Below are 20,551 nucleotides of genomic sequence, written 5' to 3'. Positions count from 1 at the left end.
AGTTATTAATGTTTCTGTTGCATCTTAATTTCAGATGTTGCAGTTGGAGATCCTGGAAGTTTCCGAGGCATTATTGGCACAATGCGTCAACACCTTGCTGGATTAATACGGTGTTTGGACGAATTAGAAAAATTTGCATGAATTACTTTTATTGTAAATAATTATTAATGTTTTAAAAACAAAAATAAAATAAAAACAAATGTTTCAAGTTAACCGGGGGTTGTGCTTATTAATGCAAAAAATGATCAGCAGAATGGCAGGCCAAAATAGTTTTCATTAAACATTACTCACATGTAACGTTAGTTTTTTATAAAACAAACAGTTAGGAGATTATTGTGTTAATAAACATGTAAACACCTTCATTCACAAACAACATCTTTTAAAAAAGGAAAAAGTTTTAAGAAAATGTTCAAAAATTATTCATACAACACTTTTACATGTTGATGGGCAATTAGGGCAACAAAGTGTTAATCAGGTTCTTTGGCCTGACTTAATTGTTTAGGAACATTAACAATCATTGCACTAATTGGATTCGTAATTGACAAGGGCTTGTTGACTATAAAATGAAAGGGGTAAGTTCACTTAATGGGCCTTAAAAAAAAAAAATGCGTTTTACCCGAAAAGTGTGCAATTTAAAGGAAAAATGAGTAAATGTACTACAACTTAGTATTTTTACAATGAAATATGTGTTTTTGCGAAGGCTTCGCAATGCTGCGATGGTTTCGCATTACTGCGATGTCATTTGGCGTACGCCCACTTTGTGTAATACTGCGTAATGTGCAAAAATACGTTGGGGGCGGATGTTCGCAAATTTACTACACTAACGCAACTTTGCGAATATGTTGTGCGACCGGAAAAATGAGCGATCAACTCGGAATGAGGGCCATGGGGCCTAATTCAGACCTGATCGCTCGCTAGATGTTTTTTGCAGCACTGCGATCAGCTAGTCGCTGCCTACAGGGGACTGTATTTTAGCTTTGCAAGTGTGCGATCGCGTGTGCAGCCGAGCACTACAAAAATGTTTTATGCAGTTTCTGAGTTGCCCAGAACTTCCTCAGCCGCTGCGATCACTTCAGCCTTTCCAGGCCCGGAATTGACGTCAGACACCCGCCCTGCAAACGCTTGGACACGCCTGCGTTTTTCCAACCACTCCCAGAAAACGGACAGGTGCCACCCACAAACGCCTAATTCCTGTCAATATCTTTGCAATCGGCTGTGTGAATGGATTCTTCATTTAATCCATCGCCCAGCAGCGATCCGCTTTGTACCCGTACGACATGCCTGCGCATTGCAGTGCAAATGCATGCGCAGTTCTGACCTGAACGCAGCACTGCAAAAAACGCTAGCGAGCTATCAGGTCTGAATTAGGCCCATGGTTTTACCCATTAGCTATCAAATTTGCTGCGGCGATCATGTCTGAATTAGGCCCAATGTTCTGTTCAACTTTGTGGGCTATGATTGTTCCATTGCCATGCTGTATATTACTGCATTCTTTGAATACCTTGTAATGTTTATTCTTTCTCAATTAAAAAACATTTACAAAAAAATAAAGAAATAAAAGTGCTACAGAGCAAGGTGATTGCAGGTTTAATTAGTTTGAATATTTATTATTAGTAGAATAAGCTAGATAAGCAATGCTCGTTATACAACTGGTTACATGAAGCATTCTGTCACGTATTTGTAGCAGTGACATCACAACTTCTGCATCATATACAGAAGTGGGCTTGCCTTTTGTTATATGTTATGGAGCAGAGAATGTGCTGTATAAAGAAGGGTTGATTGCTGTGCATTGTGCAGAGGACGGCCTGAATGTTACTCTGAGATATGCAGAAGACGGAGACCTTTCCTCCTCTGCTCTACAATGTTGCGGGACACTGAAGAAACTTTGCGTTTAGATTACAGGCATGGGCCTATATTCTGAACGTGTACAGGGTAATCATTCTGGCATGTTATACACACCACATCGTTTAGCATCCGCCTACGATATTCACATGGTCGCTTACGCTTGTACCTTCTAAAGCATTCAATGAGGGTGAAGGCTGTGTTAGTTGATATAGTCACATGGCCATAACCAGTGCACATCGTCGAAATGGTGGTGGGATCTAATGTATAGATGAAGGTGTTAACCCTTTCGCATTCCGGTTGGTTTCTCTTATTGAACCGATACATCAAAGCCTCACATTTGAAGTCCGTTCTTCTAATAATGTGTCTTGCTTGAAAGGCTCCCCAGTCCTGACATGTGGACAGATGGTAGATACTGAGGAGGATCCCGAGTGTCAGGATAAATGGCGATGGTGAGCGCATCCTAGTGGGCGTGACCTGAAAGAGATATGGAGAGGAGGTTACAGCCGGGTCATAATCCATTGCAATGACAGACTGGAGCAGCGAGCCGGCCCTGGCATTAGTAGCATGCATGCAGAAAGGAGTGTGGCCACATGGGGGTGTGATCAAGCATCATGTGTGCATGGCCACGTCTTATGGGGGGGCAAATCATGAGTTACGGTGTTGGGTAAAGTCTAGTTAATCTTCGTGGAGATGACCTTTCCCATAATCCCCTGGGTCCATGTCACCAACTTTTTGGAATAGTAACCTGTGGCGAGTGAAGCGAGACACCGTGCCCGAAGCGTGGTGAGCAAATCAAGTCCACAAGGGTACAATGGTGCATAAATTAAACAAAATAACCTAAAACAAACTGAGAATATAGAGATAGTGTCAGCGTTATAGGGATAGGTTCAGCATTATAAGGTAAGGGTCAGAGTTATAGGGATAGGTTAAGTATTATAGTATAAGGTCAGTGTAATAGGGATAGTGTCAGTGTTATAGTATAGGGTCAGTGTTTTAGGGATAAGGTCAGAGTTATAGTATAGGCTCAGTGTTATAGGGATAGTGTCAGTGTTACAGTATAGGGTCACATAGTTATAGGCATAGGGTCAGAGTTGTAGTATATGGTCAGAGTTATAGGGATAAGGTCAGAGTTATAGGGATAGGGTCAGAGTTGTAGTATAGGGTCAGTGTTATAGGGGCAGTGTCAGTGTTACAGTAAATGGTCAGAGTTATAGGGATAAGGCCAGAGTTAGAGTATAGGGTCAGTGTTATAGGGATAGTGTCAGTGTTACAGTATAGGGTCAGAGTTATAGAATAGGGTCAGAGTTATAGGGATAAGGTCAGGGTTATAGGAATAGGGTCAGACTTGTAGTATAGGCTCAGAGTTATAGGGATAAGGTCAGAGTTATAGGGATAAGGTCAGAGTTGTAGAATAGGGTCAGAGTTATAGGGATAAGGTCAGAGTTATAGGGATAGTGTCAGAGTTGTAGAATAGGGTCAGAGTTATAGGGATAAGGTCAGAGTTATAGGGATAGAGTCAGAGTTATAGGGATAGGGTCAGAGTTGTAGGGATAGGTTCAGAGTTGTAGGGATAGGGTCAGAGTTGTAGGGATAGGGTCAGAGTTACAGGGATAGGGTCAGAGTTGTAGGGATAGGGTCAGAGGTGTAGGGATAGGGTCAGAGTTGTAGGTATAAGGTCAGAGTTGTATGGGATAAGGTCAGAGTTATAGGGATAGGGTCAGAGTTATAGGGATAGGGTAAGAGTTGTAGGGATAGGGTCAGAGTTGTGGGGATAGGGTCAGAGGTGTAGGGATAGGGTCAGAGTTTGATGGAATGCGTCAGAGTTATAGGGACAGTGTCCCTGTTACAGTATCCTCTGTTAGTATGCTTCCCATACACAAACCTGCTTTGTGGTATGCCGCTCTTTGTAGTATAGTTTTTCATAGAAACAAATAATTTGTCGGCAAACAAGAACCAAATGGCCCGTCCAGTCTGCCCTTTAGAGTAAGTGTAGTAGGATTGGTTTAGTGGTTTGGGTTAGGGTATTAGGGTTAGTTTGCACGATGGGGTAGGGTATTAGGCTTGGTTTAGGGCTTAAGGTATTAGGATTATTTGGGGGGCGGGTTTGGGTTAGGTGTTAGGGTGTTAGGAATAGGATATTAGGGTTGGTTTGGATATTAGGGTTAGGGGTTATGGTTAGGGAGAGGTTTGGAATGATGGTTGGGTTAAGGTTGTTAGGCTATTAGGACCAGGGAAAGAGTATTGGGGTTAATGTTTATGGTTAGGTTAGGATACTAGGGTGATGGTTAGGGTAGGGATGCTCTACGTCATTGTTAAGCCTTGTCATGTGTTAGCAGGTCTGTTGCAAAAGCTAGATTTAAATGCTGCCCCCTGAAAATCCATGTTTTAAGGATAGTCCTGCTTGAGCACAGTTGACCTTCTATATGTTTTTTTAGAACAAATGTGATGTCACGCTCTGTTTTCAAGCATGGATATCTCTAAACATGGCTTGTTATGTCACCCCCTGCATCTATTTTATGTCAAATTGCTTTTCAGTGGTTGTGTAGACCCTAATGCTGTTTACATCTTAAATGCTGGTGTTTTTTTCCTCCCAGTTGTATTATTATTTATTACCAGTTATTTATATAGGGCACACATATTCTGCAGTGCTTTACAGAGAATGTTTGGCCATTCAAATCTGTCCCTGGCCCAGTGGAGCTTACAATCTATATTCCCTACCACATGTACACGCACACACATTCATGCTAGGGTTAATTTTATTGGGAGTCAATTAGCTGAGAGCCTAATTAAGTATACTACCAGTATATTTCTGTATGGTGGGAGTAATCAGGAGTACCCTGACAAAACCCACACAAGCACAGGGAGCGTATACAAACATGTGTTAGCAGGTCTGTTGTAAAAGCTAGATTTACTGTAAATGCTGCTCCCTGAAAATCCATGTTTTAAGGATATTGGGTCCCCTATGGAGGTGGCCATTTTGGGTGAGACAAAACACTCAAAACATATTAATTCCCCTATAGTCACTGGAGTGAGCACCTGACACTGAAGGACACACCCCATAGTGGAAATATATACGCCTATAGGTGGAGCTAGACACGCCCTTTGAGTGGGGCATGACACGATGCATTCTGCTTACACCTAGTGTACAATCTCCCTGAAACTGGTTTTCAAAAGTAGACAAACATGCAATACTATATAATATGATTACTAGAGCTGCTGCCACAACATGCAGTTACAGGGACAGCGCGGAGCAACTTCTTCTACCAGGTTTGCTGCGTGTGTAGATCTGAGCAGTCAATCAGTGCATTAGACCAGAGAGTAGCTGCCAAGAAGAAGAGACAGGAGTCTTACCATGAGGTGGGAGAATGAGTGCTTAGAAAGTGCAGATTTGTCTCCTACAGGTTCTATGTATGTATGTATAATTATATATTGTAGTATGTTTAACCTTTTCCTGACCACTAATGTTATCTATAGTAAATATGTATGATATAGCCTATACTATAGACCAGGGGTGGCCAGACTTTTGGAGTCGGTGATCTACTTTGAAAGCTGAAAAGCTTTTGTGATCTACTCATGCGGGATAATTTTGCGCGCCGCAGGTGCGCGCCTCAAAAGGGGTGTGGTATAACAAAAAGGGGGTGTGGTATAAAAAGGGGCGTATCCTTGCTGCACTGGGTGTTATGACTGTCTCGCACAAAATCACTCATTGGCCCCCCACAGGTAAAAACCTCAAACACATATGCCCCCACAGTGCCAGATATGCCCCCACCATGCCAGATACACATATGCCCCCACAGTGCCACATACCCCCACAGTGCCACATATGCCCCCACAGTGCCAGATATGCCCCTACAGTGCCATGTGCCCACAGTGCCAGATATGACCCGACAGTGCCACATATGCCCCAACAGTGCCACATATGCCCACAGTACCACATATGACCCCACAGTGCCATATGTGCCCCAACAGTGCCATGTGCCAACAGTGCCACATATGCCCCTACAGTGCCAGATACACTTATGCCCCCAGTGCCAGATATGCCTCCAGTGCCACATATGCTCCCACAGTGCCAGATATGCCCCCACAGTGCCATGTGCCCACAGTGCCACATATGCCCCCACAGTGCCACATATGCCCACAGTACCACATATGACCCCACAGTGCCATGTGCCCACAGTGCCACATATTCCCCCACAGTGTTAGATATACCCCCACAGTGCCACATATGTCCACAGTACCACATATGACCCCACAGTGCCATGTGCCCACAGTGCCACATATGCCCCCACAGTGCCACATATGCCCCCACAGTGCCTTGTGCCCACAGTGCCACATATGCCCCCACAGTGCCACATATGCTCCCACAGTTCCATGTGCCCACAGTGCCAGATATGACCCCACAGTGCCACATATGCCCCCACAGTGCCAGATACACATATTTCCCCAGTGCCAGATATGCCTCCAGTGCCACATATGCTCCCACAGTGCCAGATATGCCCCCACAGTGCCATGTGCCCACAGTGCCACATATGCCCCCACAGTGCCACATATGCCCACAGTACCACATATGACCCCACAGTGCCACATATGCCCCCACAGTGTTAGATATACCCCCACAGTGCCACATATGCCCCCACAGTGTTAGATATACCCCCACAGTGCCACATATGCCCCCACAGTGCCGTGTGCCCACAGTGCCACATATGCCCCCACAGTGCCACATATGCCCCCACAGTGCCATGTGCCCACAGTGCCAGATATACTTACTTTAGCTGGCTGGATCCCCGCTGGCTGTCTCGCTGTCTCCCCGCTGGCTGGATCCTGCTCCCATGCCTGCTCCCGCTTCCTGCCGCTGCTGCTGTCCTGCTGCCACTGGCGCTGACTGGATCAACCCAGATCGAGCAGGCGCACAGGCTCCTCACATCGCGTTCCCAATCGCGCATTGCGCGGGTGCGCGGCTGACGTCATGACGTCACCCGCGCAATGCATCATTGGGAACGCTCCGGGCAGAGGCAGCAGGTTACACTTGGATCGCGATCTACCGGTGAGAGCTCCGCGATCTACCGGTAGATCGCGATCGACGTTTTGGCCGCCTCTGCTATAGACCATCTATATACTCAGTGCATAAAAAGACCAATGGGTACATACTGTATATGTCCAGGGTCAGTACTAATTTCTTCTACCACTCCTCCAGATTCCCGCACTTGTTCCAATGTTCCGCAGAGCGGGAGATTGTAGAATGCATTTGGAAAGCCCCATCTAGAAATCCTGCGTTTGCCCCTAAAGACAATGGATGCTGACAAATAAGTCTATGAAACCCAAATGCTTAGTTCTCTCTCCTGTTAAGCTTACGTCTCCTTTCTTGGAGAAGCCCGGAGATGAGACACTTATGGCCACTTCAATGGGCTGTCTTGTCATTAAGCTACAATGTGTTATATTCCTAATATCTTCCAAAAGTCTAACGTTTAATGCTGTTTTGGTTTTAGCCACATATCCTTTCCTGGATCCACATATCAGCATATACACCATATAGGTGGTATTAATATCAATTATATTTGGAAAAATGCAGGCGTGGCCGGGCGTTTGCTGGGCGGGTTTCTGACGCTTCAGTTCCAGGTCCTTTGTTTCAGCAATCATCGCACAGAATAAGTAACTACAGGGCTGGGTTTGTTCTGCACAAAATGTGTTTGCTGCCACGCGGCTGCTCAGGCGTTCGCACTCCTGCAAAGCAAAAATACACTTCCACGTGGGCGGCGACTATGAGTTTGTACGGCTGCTAAAAGTAGCTAGCGAGCAATCTACTCGGAATGAGGGCCATACTGTACTGTAGAGGTAGGAAGGCCCTGCTGACAAGCTTACACTCTATAGGGAAATAGGCATTGGCACACAAGGATAGGTGCTGTCTATTGCATAATGGTCCACCAGATTGCAAAGGTTCTTAATGGGCTGTATGATATGATCACACAAAAATGGTGACCAAGGGTCAGGAGGGTGTGAAAGTGAAGAAAGATAAAATATGCGAGGATATGTGTGGCCTGTACAGAGCAGGGACGTGCAGTCAGGGGAGGCAGGGGAGCCAGCGCCTCCCCTGTCATTAATGAGTAAATAATACAAGGAAGATACTTATGACACATAAGTATCTTCTTTATTATTTTACTTATCATTAATGTGTGCATAATTAGTTTGGGAGGCACCGATCGTGGTGCTTCCCGTAGTCATTGGGAAAGGATATGGGAGTGGGGGGCGGAGCCCGGGCGGGGCCTAGCAATGGGCAGGAAAAGCCTATTGAAATTGCTTGGGAAAGCGGCACCATTAGAGGTGCCGCTTTCCTATGGGGACATGCTTTCAACCTATGAAAGCACGTCCCTGTGAGTGAGGCCACAGTGATTGGCCAGCGGATCCGTCACTGGATCTGCTGTCAATCACTGTGTGTGTGCATCGGTGGCGGCGGAGGTGCGGGCGGCAGAGGTGCGGGATGCGGCAAGCCGGGCGGCGGAGGTGCTGGCGGTGGAGATGCGGGCGGCGGTAGCGGCGGTGGGATGCGGCAGTACGGACAGTTCTGCAGAGTTTGGCAGCGGAAGCGGTACCCATTTCAAAAATGGCGCCTCAGCGTAATTTTTGAAATTCAAGATGGCCGCCACGAGCCAATCATGGCTCGCCGCATCATCGCCCCGCCCCCTCCGCTGACTTATATAAGTCAGCGCGAGGCAGCGGCTGTCAGTCCGATGGCGGAGGAGGAGCTGAGAAGAGCTCCTGAAGACCGAAGACGCCGTGGAAGTCCTGGATGGGCGGCGGCTATGCAAAAGAGCTTAGCAGCCGCCGCCCACCAGGTGAAGACGCTGGAAGTCCTGGGAAGGCGGCGACCATGCAAAAGAGCTTAAAGGTCGCTGCCTCCCAGGTGAAGACGCCGGAGGCAGACGCCAGAAGCCCTGGGGAGGTGGCGTCCCCCCAGGTGAAGACGCAGGAAGCCCTGGGAAGGCGGCAGCCACGCAAAAGAGCTTAAAGGCCACTGCCCCTAGGTGAAGACCTTGTTTAATAAAGGTTTTTTTTAAGGTACGTGTACTGTGTTTTTTTTATATTTTCTTTACAGGTGGACTACAGGTGCCAGCGGGCCCTTTATGTTCAGGAATGCTGGCACTTGTGGTTCTCCAAGTGCCAGCATGCTGGGGCAGGCTTGCTGGGACCTGTAGGCCACCTGTAAAGGACAATATTACTATTCTTTACAGGTGGACTACAGGTGCCAGCGGGCCATTTATGTCCGGGCATGCTGGCACTTGTGGTTCTCCAAGTGCCAGCATACTGGGGCAGGCTTGCAGGGACCTGTAGGCCACCTGTAAAGAACAGTATTAGCATACAATGAACCACGCACCCACCGCCACCAGGGGTGCGGGGCATAGCACTGGGCTATCAGCCCAGTGCTAGTTATTGCTCGGGAGGGGGGACCCCATTTTCATTTTTTGGGGGCCCAACTTTTAGAGGAATTCCAGCCCTGGGCTGACTGGTTTGGGGGGTGTTTAATGGTATGGCAGGGGGACCCCACACTGAGTGTCTCCCCTGCTATGGCATTACCTCCCCTGGTTGGTTCTGCCTGGTGCTAGTTTTAGCGGTGTGGGGGGACTGCACTTTTTTTTTCCAAATAAGACCACTAGAGTGCACTGTGCAATAAGTCCCTTTCAGGACTACAGTACTGCTCCTGCTGCATATAAGGCAATACAGCCTGTTTAATTGTTATAAATTTGGATAGTATTTTATATCTTTATTATTCACGTTTTTTGCTCCCTGTGTTCACATGAACAAGCAGGCCCGGCGCTACCCGCTCAGCGAAGGGATGCAGTGCAGGGAGGCGCTGGGAGGAAGAGGCGCTCCCCCTGCTCTGCATTCCTTCCCTGCGCTGCGCCGTCCTGACACCCGTGCTGCTGCTGCTGCCAGCTGCTGTGCGGCGCTGGCAGCATGAAAAGCCCACTCCCCCCCTCCCCTCCCCTGTGTGTTAGTGGCTCGGTAAGTATGAATGGAGGGGGCGGAGCTACACGGACCGGAATGGGCGGAGCTAAACGGGACATAAGGGGCGGAGCTACACGGACCAGGCTGCTGCAGTGCTGTACCGAGGGAGACAGTGGCTTAGGTAAGTGGAGGGTGACAGAGAAATGTGTGTGTGTGTGTGTGTATATATGGTGGGTGTGTATGTGTGTGTCTATGTGTGTGAATTGTGTGTGTGCGCACACGTTTTATGGACGCTACTACTGGGGGGGTGCATTACGTGTAAGGACGCAACTACAGGGGGGGCATTACATATAATGACGCTACTACTACTACTGGGGGGCATTACGTATAACGACTCTACTACTACTGGGGGGTATCACATGTAAGGACGCTACTACTACTGGGGGGGCCATTACGTGTAAGGACGCTACTACTACTGGGGGGGCATTACGTATAAGGACGCTACTACAGGGGGGGGCATTACGTATAACGCTACTACTACTGGCGGGCGTTACATGTAAGGACGCTACTACTACTACTACTGGGGGGGCCATTACGTGTAAGGACGCTACTACTACTGGGGGGGCATTACGTATAAGGACGCTACTACAGGGGGGGCATTACGTATAAGGATGCTACTACTACTGGGGGGGCATTACGTATAAGGACGCTACTACAGGGGGGGCATTACGTATAACGCTACTACTACTGGCGGGCGTTACATGTAAGGACGCTACTACTACTGGGGGGCATTATGTATGAGGATGTTACTACTACTGGGGGGGCATTACGTATAAGGATGCTACTACTACTGGGGGGGCCATTACGTGTAAGGACGCTACTACACTACTGGGGGGGGGCATTACATATAAGGACGCTACTACTACTGGGGGTGCACTATGTATAAGGACGCTACTACTACTTGGAGTGCACTACGTATAAGGACGCTACTACAACTGGGGGGGGCATTACGTATAAGGATGCTGCTACTACTGGGGGGGCCATTACGTGTAAGGACGCTACTACTACTACTGGGGGGGGCATTACATATAAGGACGTTACTACAACTGGGGGGGCATTACGTATAAGGATGCTACTACTACTGGGGGTGCACTACGTATAAGGATGCTACTACTACTTAGAGTGCACTACGTATAAGGACGCTACTACTACTAGGGGGGCATTACGTATAAGGACGCTACTACTACTGGGGGAGCATTACGTATAAGGACGCTACTACTACTAGGGGGGCATTACGTATAAGGACGCTACTACTACTGGGGAGGCATTATGTATAAGGACGCTAATACTACTGGGGGGGCCATTACGTATAAGGACGCTACTACTACTTGGAGTGCACTACGTATAAGGACGCTACTACTACTGGGGGAGGCATTACGTATAAGGACGCTACTACTACTGGGGAGGCATTATGCATAAGGACGCTACTACTACTGGGGGGGGGGCATTATGCATAAGGACGCTAATACTACTGGGGGGGGCATTATGCATAAGGACGCTAATACTACTGGGGGGGGCATTATGCATAAGGACGCTAATACTACTGGGGGGGCATTATGCATAAGGACGCTACTACTACGGGTGGGGCATTACGTATAAGATAAATAAGATTGTGCTACATTTTGGCGTAATTTTAAATGGGGGTACTATTGTGTTGCCATGCCCTTTACTTGTGAGACCACACCCCTTTTCCCGGCGCGCGCCAAAGGATTATGGGAGGGCGCAAATTTATTGTTTGCAGGGGGGCGCCGAACACCCTAGCACCGGCCCTGTGAACAAGTATACATATCTCAAGGGGAACCATATTTTAACTTAAACAACAAATAAAAGTTATGTTTTAAGAATGTAATTAACCAATACATACAATATTGTTTCTTTAAATAAGTGCGCCAGACAAGGGTCTTCTTTCTTCTTTGTTAATGGACTTACCAGCAGGATACTACTGAAACCCTTTGGTGGACCACGCCAGCAACTTATAATTTGTCAATATAGCGAGTAAAAATTGATAACGTTGGTATAGAATTTCTCAGAATATTTTTTCCAGTGCGGAAAAATACTCTATTTTCAACTTGATAAGCTTGTCTGAAGAGGTGAGTTTTCAGGGTACGTTTGAAGGTTTGGAGACTAGAGGTGGGTCTTATTGTGCATGGGAGGCAATCCGCAGAGTGGGTGCAGCCTAGAAAAAGTCCTGTAATTTTGAGTAGGATTAAGTAGGAGCGAGTAATGCTTGTGGATGAGAGACATAGATCTTGTGCAGAGCGGAGAGGTCGGGTAGGGAGATATTTTGAGATAAGTGAAGAGATGTATGTTGGTGCAGTTTGGTTAATAGCCTTGTACTGTATGTGGTTAAAAGTATTTTATATTGAATATGGAGAGACTGATAATAATATTTTAAACTAGCGATCCATAATCATGTTTTATAGATGTTTCTTGTGTTGATTTTAAATGCTTATTTTTAGTATATGTTGCAGTTGCATTGTGATGTGACACATGAGAAATGATATCATTAATTGTGATCAGTTGAATGTAAAGTGTAACATTGTAACTATGCTTGCTACAGATACTCTGGTTATTGGAATATGAGACAGCCGCTGTATGAAGGATATATATTTTTATTAATGGTATTTATTTTTATTGGGGAATATTGTATATAACATGCTTCACTGAGTATTAAAGTGTGATATTGTAATTCTGATGTATTGATTTACCATATACAGGAAAGGAGTTATGACTTAATATAGAGAACCGATGATGGCTTGCTGTGTTAGGGGAATGACCTGGTGCATTGGTGGACTGACGTGACATCATCCTGCTGCTATATGCTATTCATGCTGTGCAAGTTACTGTTATGCTGGTAAAGTTACGGTAGTCTGAACGCCACCGTTGGTACATAATATATGACCTGGCATGTGGGGCGGACTTGCCCTGTGCTGGGTCTCCCCCCACATGTCAAATATTTTGATCGTAGATGTGCGTTCGCACATCTATGATCAGGTCTGAATTAGGCCCTATATGAGAACTGGATATAAAATAAGCAACAGAACAGTAGACTTACAATAAGAGCACATTAAGGAATTCTATTATTATTTCATACATTTGTCAATTTATCCTTTCTGCTGCCCACAAATGCCTATCTTTAGAGATAGGTCCAAATGGTCAAAAAATAGCAAAAGCATCTTTAAAGAAGATGCAACTGAAATGGATATAAATAAAGAAGAGGATTCCTTTTATGACCTCATTAGAGGTATGGAGAAACTATCAGCACGTGAATTAAAAAGCTGGTATGATATTGTAACATTAGAAAAATATTTGGAAGTAGGTAGAGTCCCTAGGGGACTAAGACTCCTAAAAAATCCCACATTTGGGAATTAAAATGTTGATTTTATGACAAACTGGTATAAAATTTTAGAAGAAGGTTAATTAAAATAAGTGGATCTATTAATTATAGAAAGAAAAAGTGAACTAAAAAAAAATAGAAGAGGACATGCACAACTATGAATCAGGTTTACTGAAATTTGAAAATAATGAGAATTATAAAAAAGAGGTCAAATTCGCACAAGAAGGGTTAGACAAATTTGAAAATAATTTAATTATAAGAAAACAAAAAAAGTTTAGAGACAAAAAAGATTCAGAGAATGATAAAATACATAATTGGATGGAAATAGAGATCAACAAAACCCTCAAAATAAGAGATCCAGATATAGGTACCAGAGAGATTACAATAGGGATAGATCAAGGAGTGAACATCTTCACCAAGGAAAGTATAATAGAGATAGATCAAGAAATTATTATTTCCATCAAAGGAACAGAAAAAGGTCTGGAGTAACCATCAAAGTAATGAAAGATGGCATGAAGTAAATAGAAATAAAAAAGGGCCTGCAATATTTGCCCCACAACAGAGCCATAATGAACGATATAACCCTGTCCCAGTCAGAAATCATTACAAACCCCTCTCATCATCCCCACCTCACACTAGGAGACATTTTTTAGATGGGAAAAGGAGCACACAGCTCCCACATACCCAAAGGAAGGAAGAAGTCCATTACAGATTGGATTCTCCACAGGGTTTAAAAAGAAGGTTAAACATTGGAGAAGAGGAAAGAGGGGCAGTGGGAGGCTCGCCAAAAAAAGGAAAAACCCATCAAACCTCATAGAGGAAAATCTACAGGAGTCATCAATCTATCCAACAAGCAATTATCCGGACCACAAAGTAAGATATTAGAAAAATGTTAAAATTTGCTCCAGACCTACATATAAACAGGTTTGATCTATTTATAGATCTAAATAAATATATCTGTAGTTTGACCTTACAAAGAAATTTTTTTTAAATCCAGTACCTAAATTGGCCTATGAGCCTACAAAAAAACCTTTAGTCTTACTTCCCTCCAAATACTGTCCAGTCGAACCTAAAGGGAGCCATATAGATATTTTTTATGACCGTGTTAAAGAAGAATTTATAAAATTAAAGATAGATCCAAAAAAACAGAGAGACTGTAATCTTAAGCCTATAGAAAAACAGGCAATAAAACTATTAAAAACTGACAGTTCAATTGTGATAAAGCAGGCTGATAAAGGGGGCAGTTGTAATTCAGAATCGAGATCAATATCTCATTGAGGCATATAAAATTTTGAATGATAATAATACCTATAAGAAATTAGATATGGATCCTACAATGGAATATCAGAAAGAACTATTACAACTATTAAATACAGCAAAAATAGATGGTCTAATTGGTGAAAAAGAGTTTGATTACTTATATATGAAACATCCACGACTAGCCACTTTATACCACATAAATACAAAAACTGCCCCCCTGGAAGGCCCATTATATCAGGGATGGATTCTCTGACAGCGAACCTATCCCATTACATAGACTTGAAATTGCAAAAATATGTAAAAAATCTCCTATGTTAAAGACTCCATAAATATCCTTAACATTCTAAATGAAACTACATGGAACCCAAATTTTAGATGGCTAACAATTGATGTTCAATCATTATACTCGTCAATCCCACATCAGAAAGGGTTGGAAGCAGTGGAGAAAAAACATTTAGAAGATGGGGAAACCAATTCAAGAATGTCAGTTTATAATAGATAGTATTTCATTTATATTAAAGCATAATTATTTTAAATTTAAGGGAGAATTATTTTTACAGTGCCAAGGAACAGCCATGGGAACTAAATTTGCACCCGCATACACAAATAATATATACTCATTGGTGATTGGGAACATAAACTTATTTACGATACAGATTGGAAAACTAATCATATTACATTATACAAAAGATATATTGATGACTTAATCATTATCTGGATAGGAGATCTGATTAGTGTTAATAACTTTATAAATTACATTAATATCAATAACTATAATCTAAAGTTTACTCATAGAACAGAAAGAGAAAAAATGGATTATCTTGATCTGGTATTGAAGGGATCAATTTCGGGTAAAATACAAAACTTCCACCTTCTTTAAATAGATGGATATGAACAGTTATATTCCCGCTGATAGTGGTCTTCTCCCCAACTGGAAACATAATGTTCCATTTGGACAATTCCTTTTGAATTAAAAGGAACTGTAGTGATGACAACTGTTATTGGGAACAATCGGCTAAACTTGTAGAAAGATTTCTAGTAAGAGGTTACGGTAAAGAAAGAGTAGAAGAGGCCAGAATTAAAGCGTTTAGAAAGAATAGAACCGAATTATTGAAACCAAATACCAATTAAGATCAAAACATTATCAATAATCGGCCTTTCATTACTCAATTTAATAAAAAGAACAAACAGATTAGAAGAATTATTGAAAACAATTGGGCAATTTTGCAAAGAGACCCAATTCTAGGTCCTCATCTTGCTCAGAAACCCACAATCATATTCCGAAAAGCAACAAATTTGAAAAATATTATAGCTCAGAGTAATTTAGGACCAATAGATAAAATCCACAACAAACCAGGCAATTTTTTAAAGCAATCAGGGTGTTACCCGTGCACTAGATGCATTTGTTGTCAATTTATAGAAAAATCACCAGTAATTTATGATGAACTAAACAAAAAATCATTCAGCTTAAAAGGGGTTTATAACTACAATTCCACCTTTGTCATCTATAGAATCACTTGTGGATGTGGGAAAGCTTATATAGGAAAGACCAAACAGATGATTAAATTGTGGATCCAAGAACATTTGAGGAATTTCAAAAACAAAGTTAGCACACTCTGAAGTTCATAATTCCGATACTAAAAGTTTAAAGTTCACTATATTGGAACATATCACAGAAAGCGACAGAGGGGGTAATAGAGAATTAGAGTTATCCAAAAGGGAGTCATACTGGATATTCACCTTAAACACCCTTGCTCCATATGGAATGAATGAGGGAATTGATATTGTTTCATTTCTGTGATGAAGATATTATTTTGCATGATCAAAAGTCCTGGTTTAATCTGTCATTATCATTTATTCTAATGAATCATGATTACCATATGTGTTATGTTAGCCTTATTGTGTAAAATGAGTGTCAAAAGAAAGACTCCAGAGGAAACCTTATGGGGGCTCTAATAGGGAACATATGTTTAATCTTAATTTATAGTAATTCATTATTGGGAATTAATTTTCACTTATTCATAAAAAAAGTATATTGTATACCAAACACATTGATAAAATATTGATATAATTTATTAATTGACACCTTATTAAAAAAAGGGGGTAGTAAATAGTGATAAACACTCACATAAGCTAAGAACAAACTATAATAAATAATAAAATAACATTAGTACAAAGCGAATATATATTTGATAAGATTTAAAAAACGTCTGGATTAAATAATAGAACACCACAATAGATTCAATAAAATAGCACACACTTAGAAGACTCACAATATTTTAATTATTTCACTATTAAACCAATAAGGTTATTAATTTAGATTGGATCACATATGGTTAGTGTAGTAGTTCAGTAATATGAAGTGTCAATGATCTGTTAATAAAAAGTACGATTGCGGTCTCCCAGTGTATTAAATATAGCTATCATCGAGTATATAAGTATCATGTGACTGTGACTAGCTTCATATGACCGCAGTCACATGATAAACCAATTAAACCTTTTAAGGTATACAAACTGGTAACTTAAGCTCTCTTTAATTCACTAACATTTTCTTCTCAATATGGATAGTCACTAATACCCCTTTCACACCAGCCTATTTTCCCAGGATGATCCCGGCAACAACCCGAGTGTAGCTCTGGTGTGAAAGGGTCCCGGGACAGAATCCCGGGAACCATGCCCCTGCATTTCAACCCTGCTTTCTTGCAGGGTTGGTCCCGGGATCCTCCCGGGAACCTGGTCAGTGTGAACGGGAGCCGGGTCAATGCCACCCGGCTCCCGTTCACTCTCTATTAGCAGGCGGCGCTTGGAGATCATGTGATCTCTTGCGCCGCCCCCGCCTCATTACTGCTGACGTCAGCAACCCGGCAATATGCCGGGCTGCTGACTGCGGTATGCAAGGGGTCTTACCCGGGAATGTCCCTGCATGATCCAGGGACCGTATTCCCGGGTAAGACCCCTGCATATCTGGTCTGAAAGGGGTATTAAAGGCCATTACAATAATAAGGGATTCCAAACAGTAACTTAAGCTCTCTTTAGTTCAATAACATTTTCTTCTCAATATGAATAGTCACTAAAAGGCCATTAAAATAATAAGGGATTCCAAACATGTGTTGATATTATAGAAAACCACATATATTGATTGCATCAATTAAGTAATTAACAAGTCAGATAGGAAGTGAGGTAATCAGTTGGGGAGCTTAAATAGTGAGCCTGGGAGCTCAGCATTCATTCTGAATTTGGATTCCCATGTATGCAGACATATAGGTTTGCTGCTGGTAAGCTATATGGAAATTTTGCCCTACTCTATTGTGGTTAAAATTAGGATATATAGTAATATATTATCTCTATTAGGAGAATAGAAAGGAGCTTGATAACAGCTAAAAGCCCTCTTTTTGGACACTAATACTGATACTAGTAATCAGTAAGTATTTTTTATATTTAATTCTGTATATTTGACCTCACTATTGAAAACCTAAACTAATTAGATTAAATTAATACAAATATATTTCCCTTTAGGATGGTCCTAATTAGGGAATCCGATAAAATTTTGTCATACGGTGGAAATAGGATTGCTTCTGGTAAGCCATATGGAAATTTTGTCCCACTCTATTATGGTTAAAGTTAGGTTATATAGTAATATATTATCTCTATTAGGAGAATTGAAAGGAGCTTGGTAACAGCTAAAAGCCCTCTTTTTGTATACTAATACTGATTGGATTTGGATACAAATACTGATTTGGATACAAATACTAATACAATCAGTAAGTTTTTATTTTATATTTATATCGATGACCTCATTATTGAATTAATATATATCTCCCTTTAGGATGGTCCTAATTAGGGAATCCGACTAAATTTTGTCATACTGTGGAAATTACCTTATCTAAATCCCAAATCCTTCAAATTTAATCCAGATTTATATCTAGTAAGTATCTATGTTTAAATAATTATAAATATGTGAAAATTCCATTATACATAATAACCTAAATTGGATTTCTTCCAAATAGGTATAATAATTGGTTTGATCAAAAGATCACTTTCTATAACCTCTTAAGAAGAAAACGTCATCTCAAATTTTGAGAGCATTTTCATTAAGAGAAAAAAATGTTGTTTAGAAGTAAGTATTCTATATTATATATATTACTTAACCAACTCATTATGGAGTCGTTCAATAGACAACCATTATTGTAATACACACTATGAGTTTTTATCGTTATAATGTAAATAACTGTTTAAAGAAGTAGTTATATATAACAAGAGTCAAGAATGTATTTAGGATATATACAAATAGCCTTTTTAAATTATAGACTATCTGGACAATAGAAATATAATAACTGTTTTCAATGTGCATATTCTTCTCAGTATTGTTCCTTTTTTATTTTTGTTTATGTTTTATTATTATTTTTATTAATTTTCCTGTTTACACCCCAAAGAACACCCCTGAAGAAGTCGCTATAAGATGAAATGCGTTGGGTGAAAGCATTTTTATTATTCCTTTTAAATGTACAAACCGAACAAACAATTGTATTCCTAATGATCAATATTACTTTGTAAGGAAACAATGATCATTTTTATTGTAAATATGATTTTGAACTACATTGTGTTAACAATAAAAACGTGTTTTTTTTAAATATGGGTGTCTAAATGTGTAAAGTCATCCTCTCTTTATATATATATTTATATATATATTCAGAAAAAGTTTTATCATTAGACAAATAATTGCCTAATACGTTAAAGAAGTGCGCTCCACAGAGATATAATTTATATATATATATATGCACACACACACACACACACACACACACACACACACACACACACACACACACACACACACACACACACACACACACACATAATCCTATAAACCCACAGTTGCCAGTTGCCTGTATGTTCCATCCATGGGGTGTTGCAGGTTATAAAGACTTGTCCCTGGATATTTTGTTCAGTACTGACCAACTGTACATCAGTATATTTTTTCTCTGTCTGATATATGATACCGTTTTCTATATCAATTCTTATTTTGCAGGCTGTATGGGATTGATTTATTGTATGGAGAAAAGACCTAAATCTGGACCAGTCACTACCGGTGATGCTTTGCACGGGACAGCCTATTTAACAAGCGCAGTGTTCATACATGAACCACTGGGTGTCCTCCAATCGGGTGGCACTCGATATACCGGCTGTGGGGATTCCGGCGCTCAGCATACCGACGCCGTAATCCCAACAGCCAGTATACCGACAACTATTCTCCCTCTTGGAGTGTCCACAACACCCCCGGAGGGAGAATAAATAGTGTGGCGCGCGTAGCACGCCACCGTGCCCGCTGCGTGGTGAGTGCACTGAACCCACAAGCGGCTCTTTTGCGTTCGCCCGACTGCCAGCATTCCGGCGGTTGGGATCCTGGTGCCGGTATGCTGGCTGCCGTCATCCCGACCGCCGATCAGTCATAGTACACCCCTCCAATGACTATTGCCCACTCAGGATGGTGAAGAGGAAAATAAGTTTGATTTCTACAATACAGCAAGTCCTGGCTACAAGAGCATACACTTACCTAATCCTCTGTCCCGGCAACGGTTTCTTTCTAAATGCTAAATAAAATATTTTTGTTATGCAAATTTTCTTTTCGTGTGCCACTTACCTTCCGTATAAAGTCTGGAATCCTGTGACGCAGTGACAGAGCAGATCTATGATAAGAGACATAGGTAACATTTTAAATATATTCTAAAATAGAAATCAAATGAATCTTTTCACCAATCAGCTGCAACAATACTGTAATTCATACTGTACACATTGTTCTCCAGACCCTCTCACCTGTTATGTTATTAGACTCTGTTACCGTATATTGAGCTATCACCACAGTAGCTGCTGTAGCTCTCTGCTGTGTAACCTCTCTATTTATAAACGTAATTAACGCCAAAAACACGGAACTCTGATCTCTTTATCTTATCAGTATGTACATAACAAAATGTTGATTTATGATTACAATCACGCTTCTGCTCTTTTTCTGCCAAAACATGTCTAAATTATGTAATTGAATGAAATTTATAAAGAACAACAAAACAATGGTCATAAAGGGTGAAGTAGCTAAGACCCTCACCCAGTGGC

General features: G+C 42.0%; 1 long non-coding RNA gene across 1 annotated transcript; it reads right to left on the bottom strand.

Moving 5' to 3' along the window:
- Nucleotides 1–1,579: 1,579 nt before the first annotated feature.
- On the bottom strand, nucleotides 1,580–20,343 carry LOC134949438 (uncharacterized). Its single transcript, XR_010183164.1, has 3 exons — nucleotides 20,258–20,343; nucleotides 20,085–20,130; nucleotides 1,580–2,319 (listed from the first exon to the last, which is right to left on the bottom strand). It is a non-coding gene; the product is annotated as an uncharacterized LOC134949438 (long non-coding RNA).
- Between the last annotated feature and the right edge of the window lie 208 nt (nucleotides 20,344–20,551).

The sequence above is a fragment of the Pseudophryne corroboree genome, chromosome 8, assembly GCF_028390025.1.
Source record: "Pseudophryne corroboree isolate aPseCor3 chromosome 8, aPseCor3.hap2, whole genome shotgun sequence".
Lineage (NCBI taxonomy): Eukaryota > Metazoa > Chordata > Amphibia > Anura > Myobatrachidae > Pseudophryne > Pseudophryne corroboree.
Note: the sequence above shows the minus strand (reverse complement) of the source record. Positions and strands in the feature narration are given on the sequence as shown.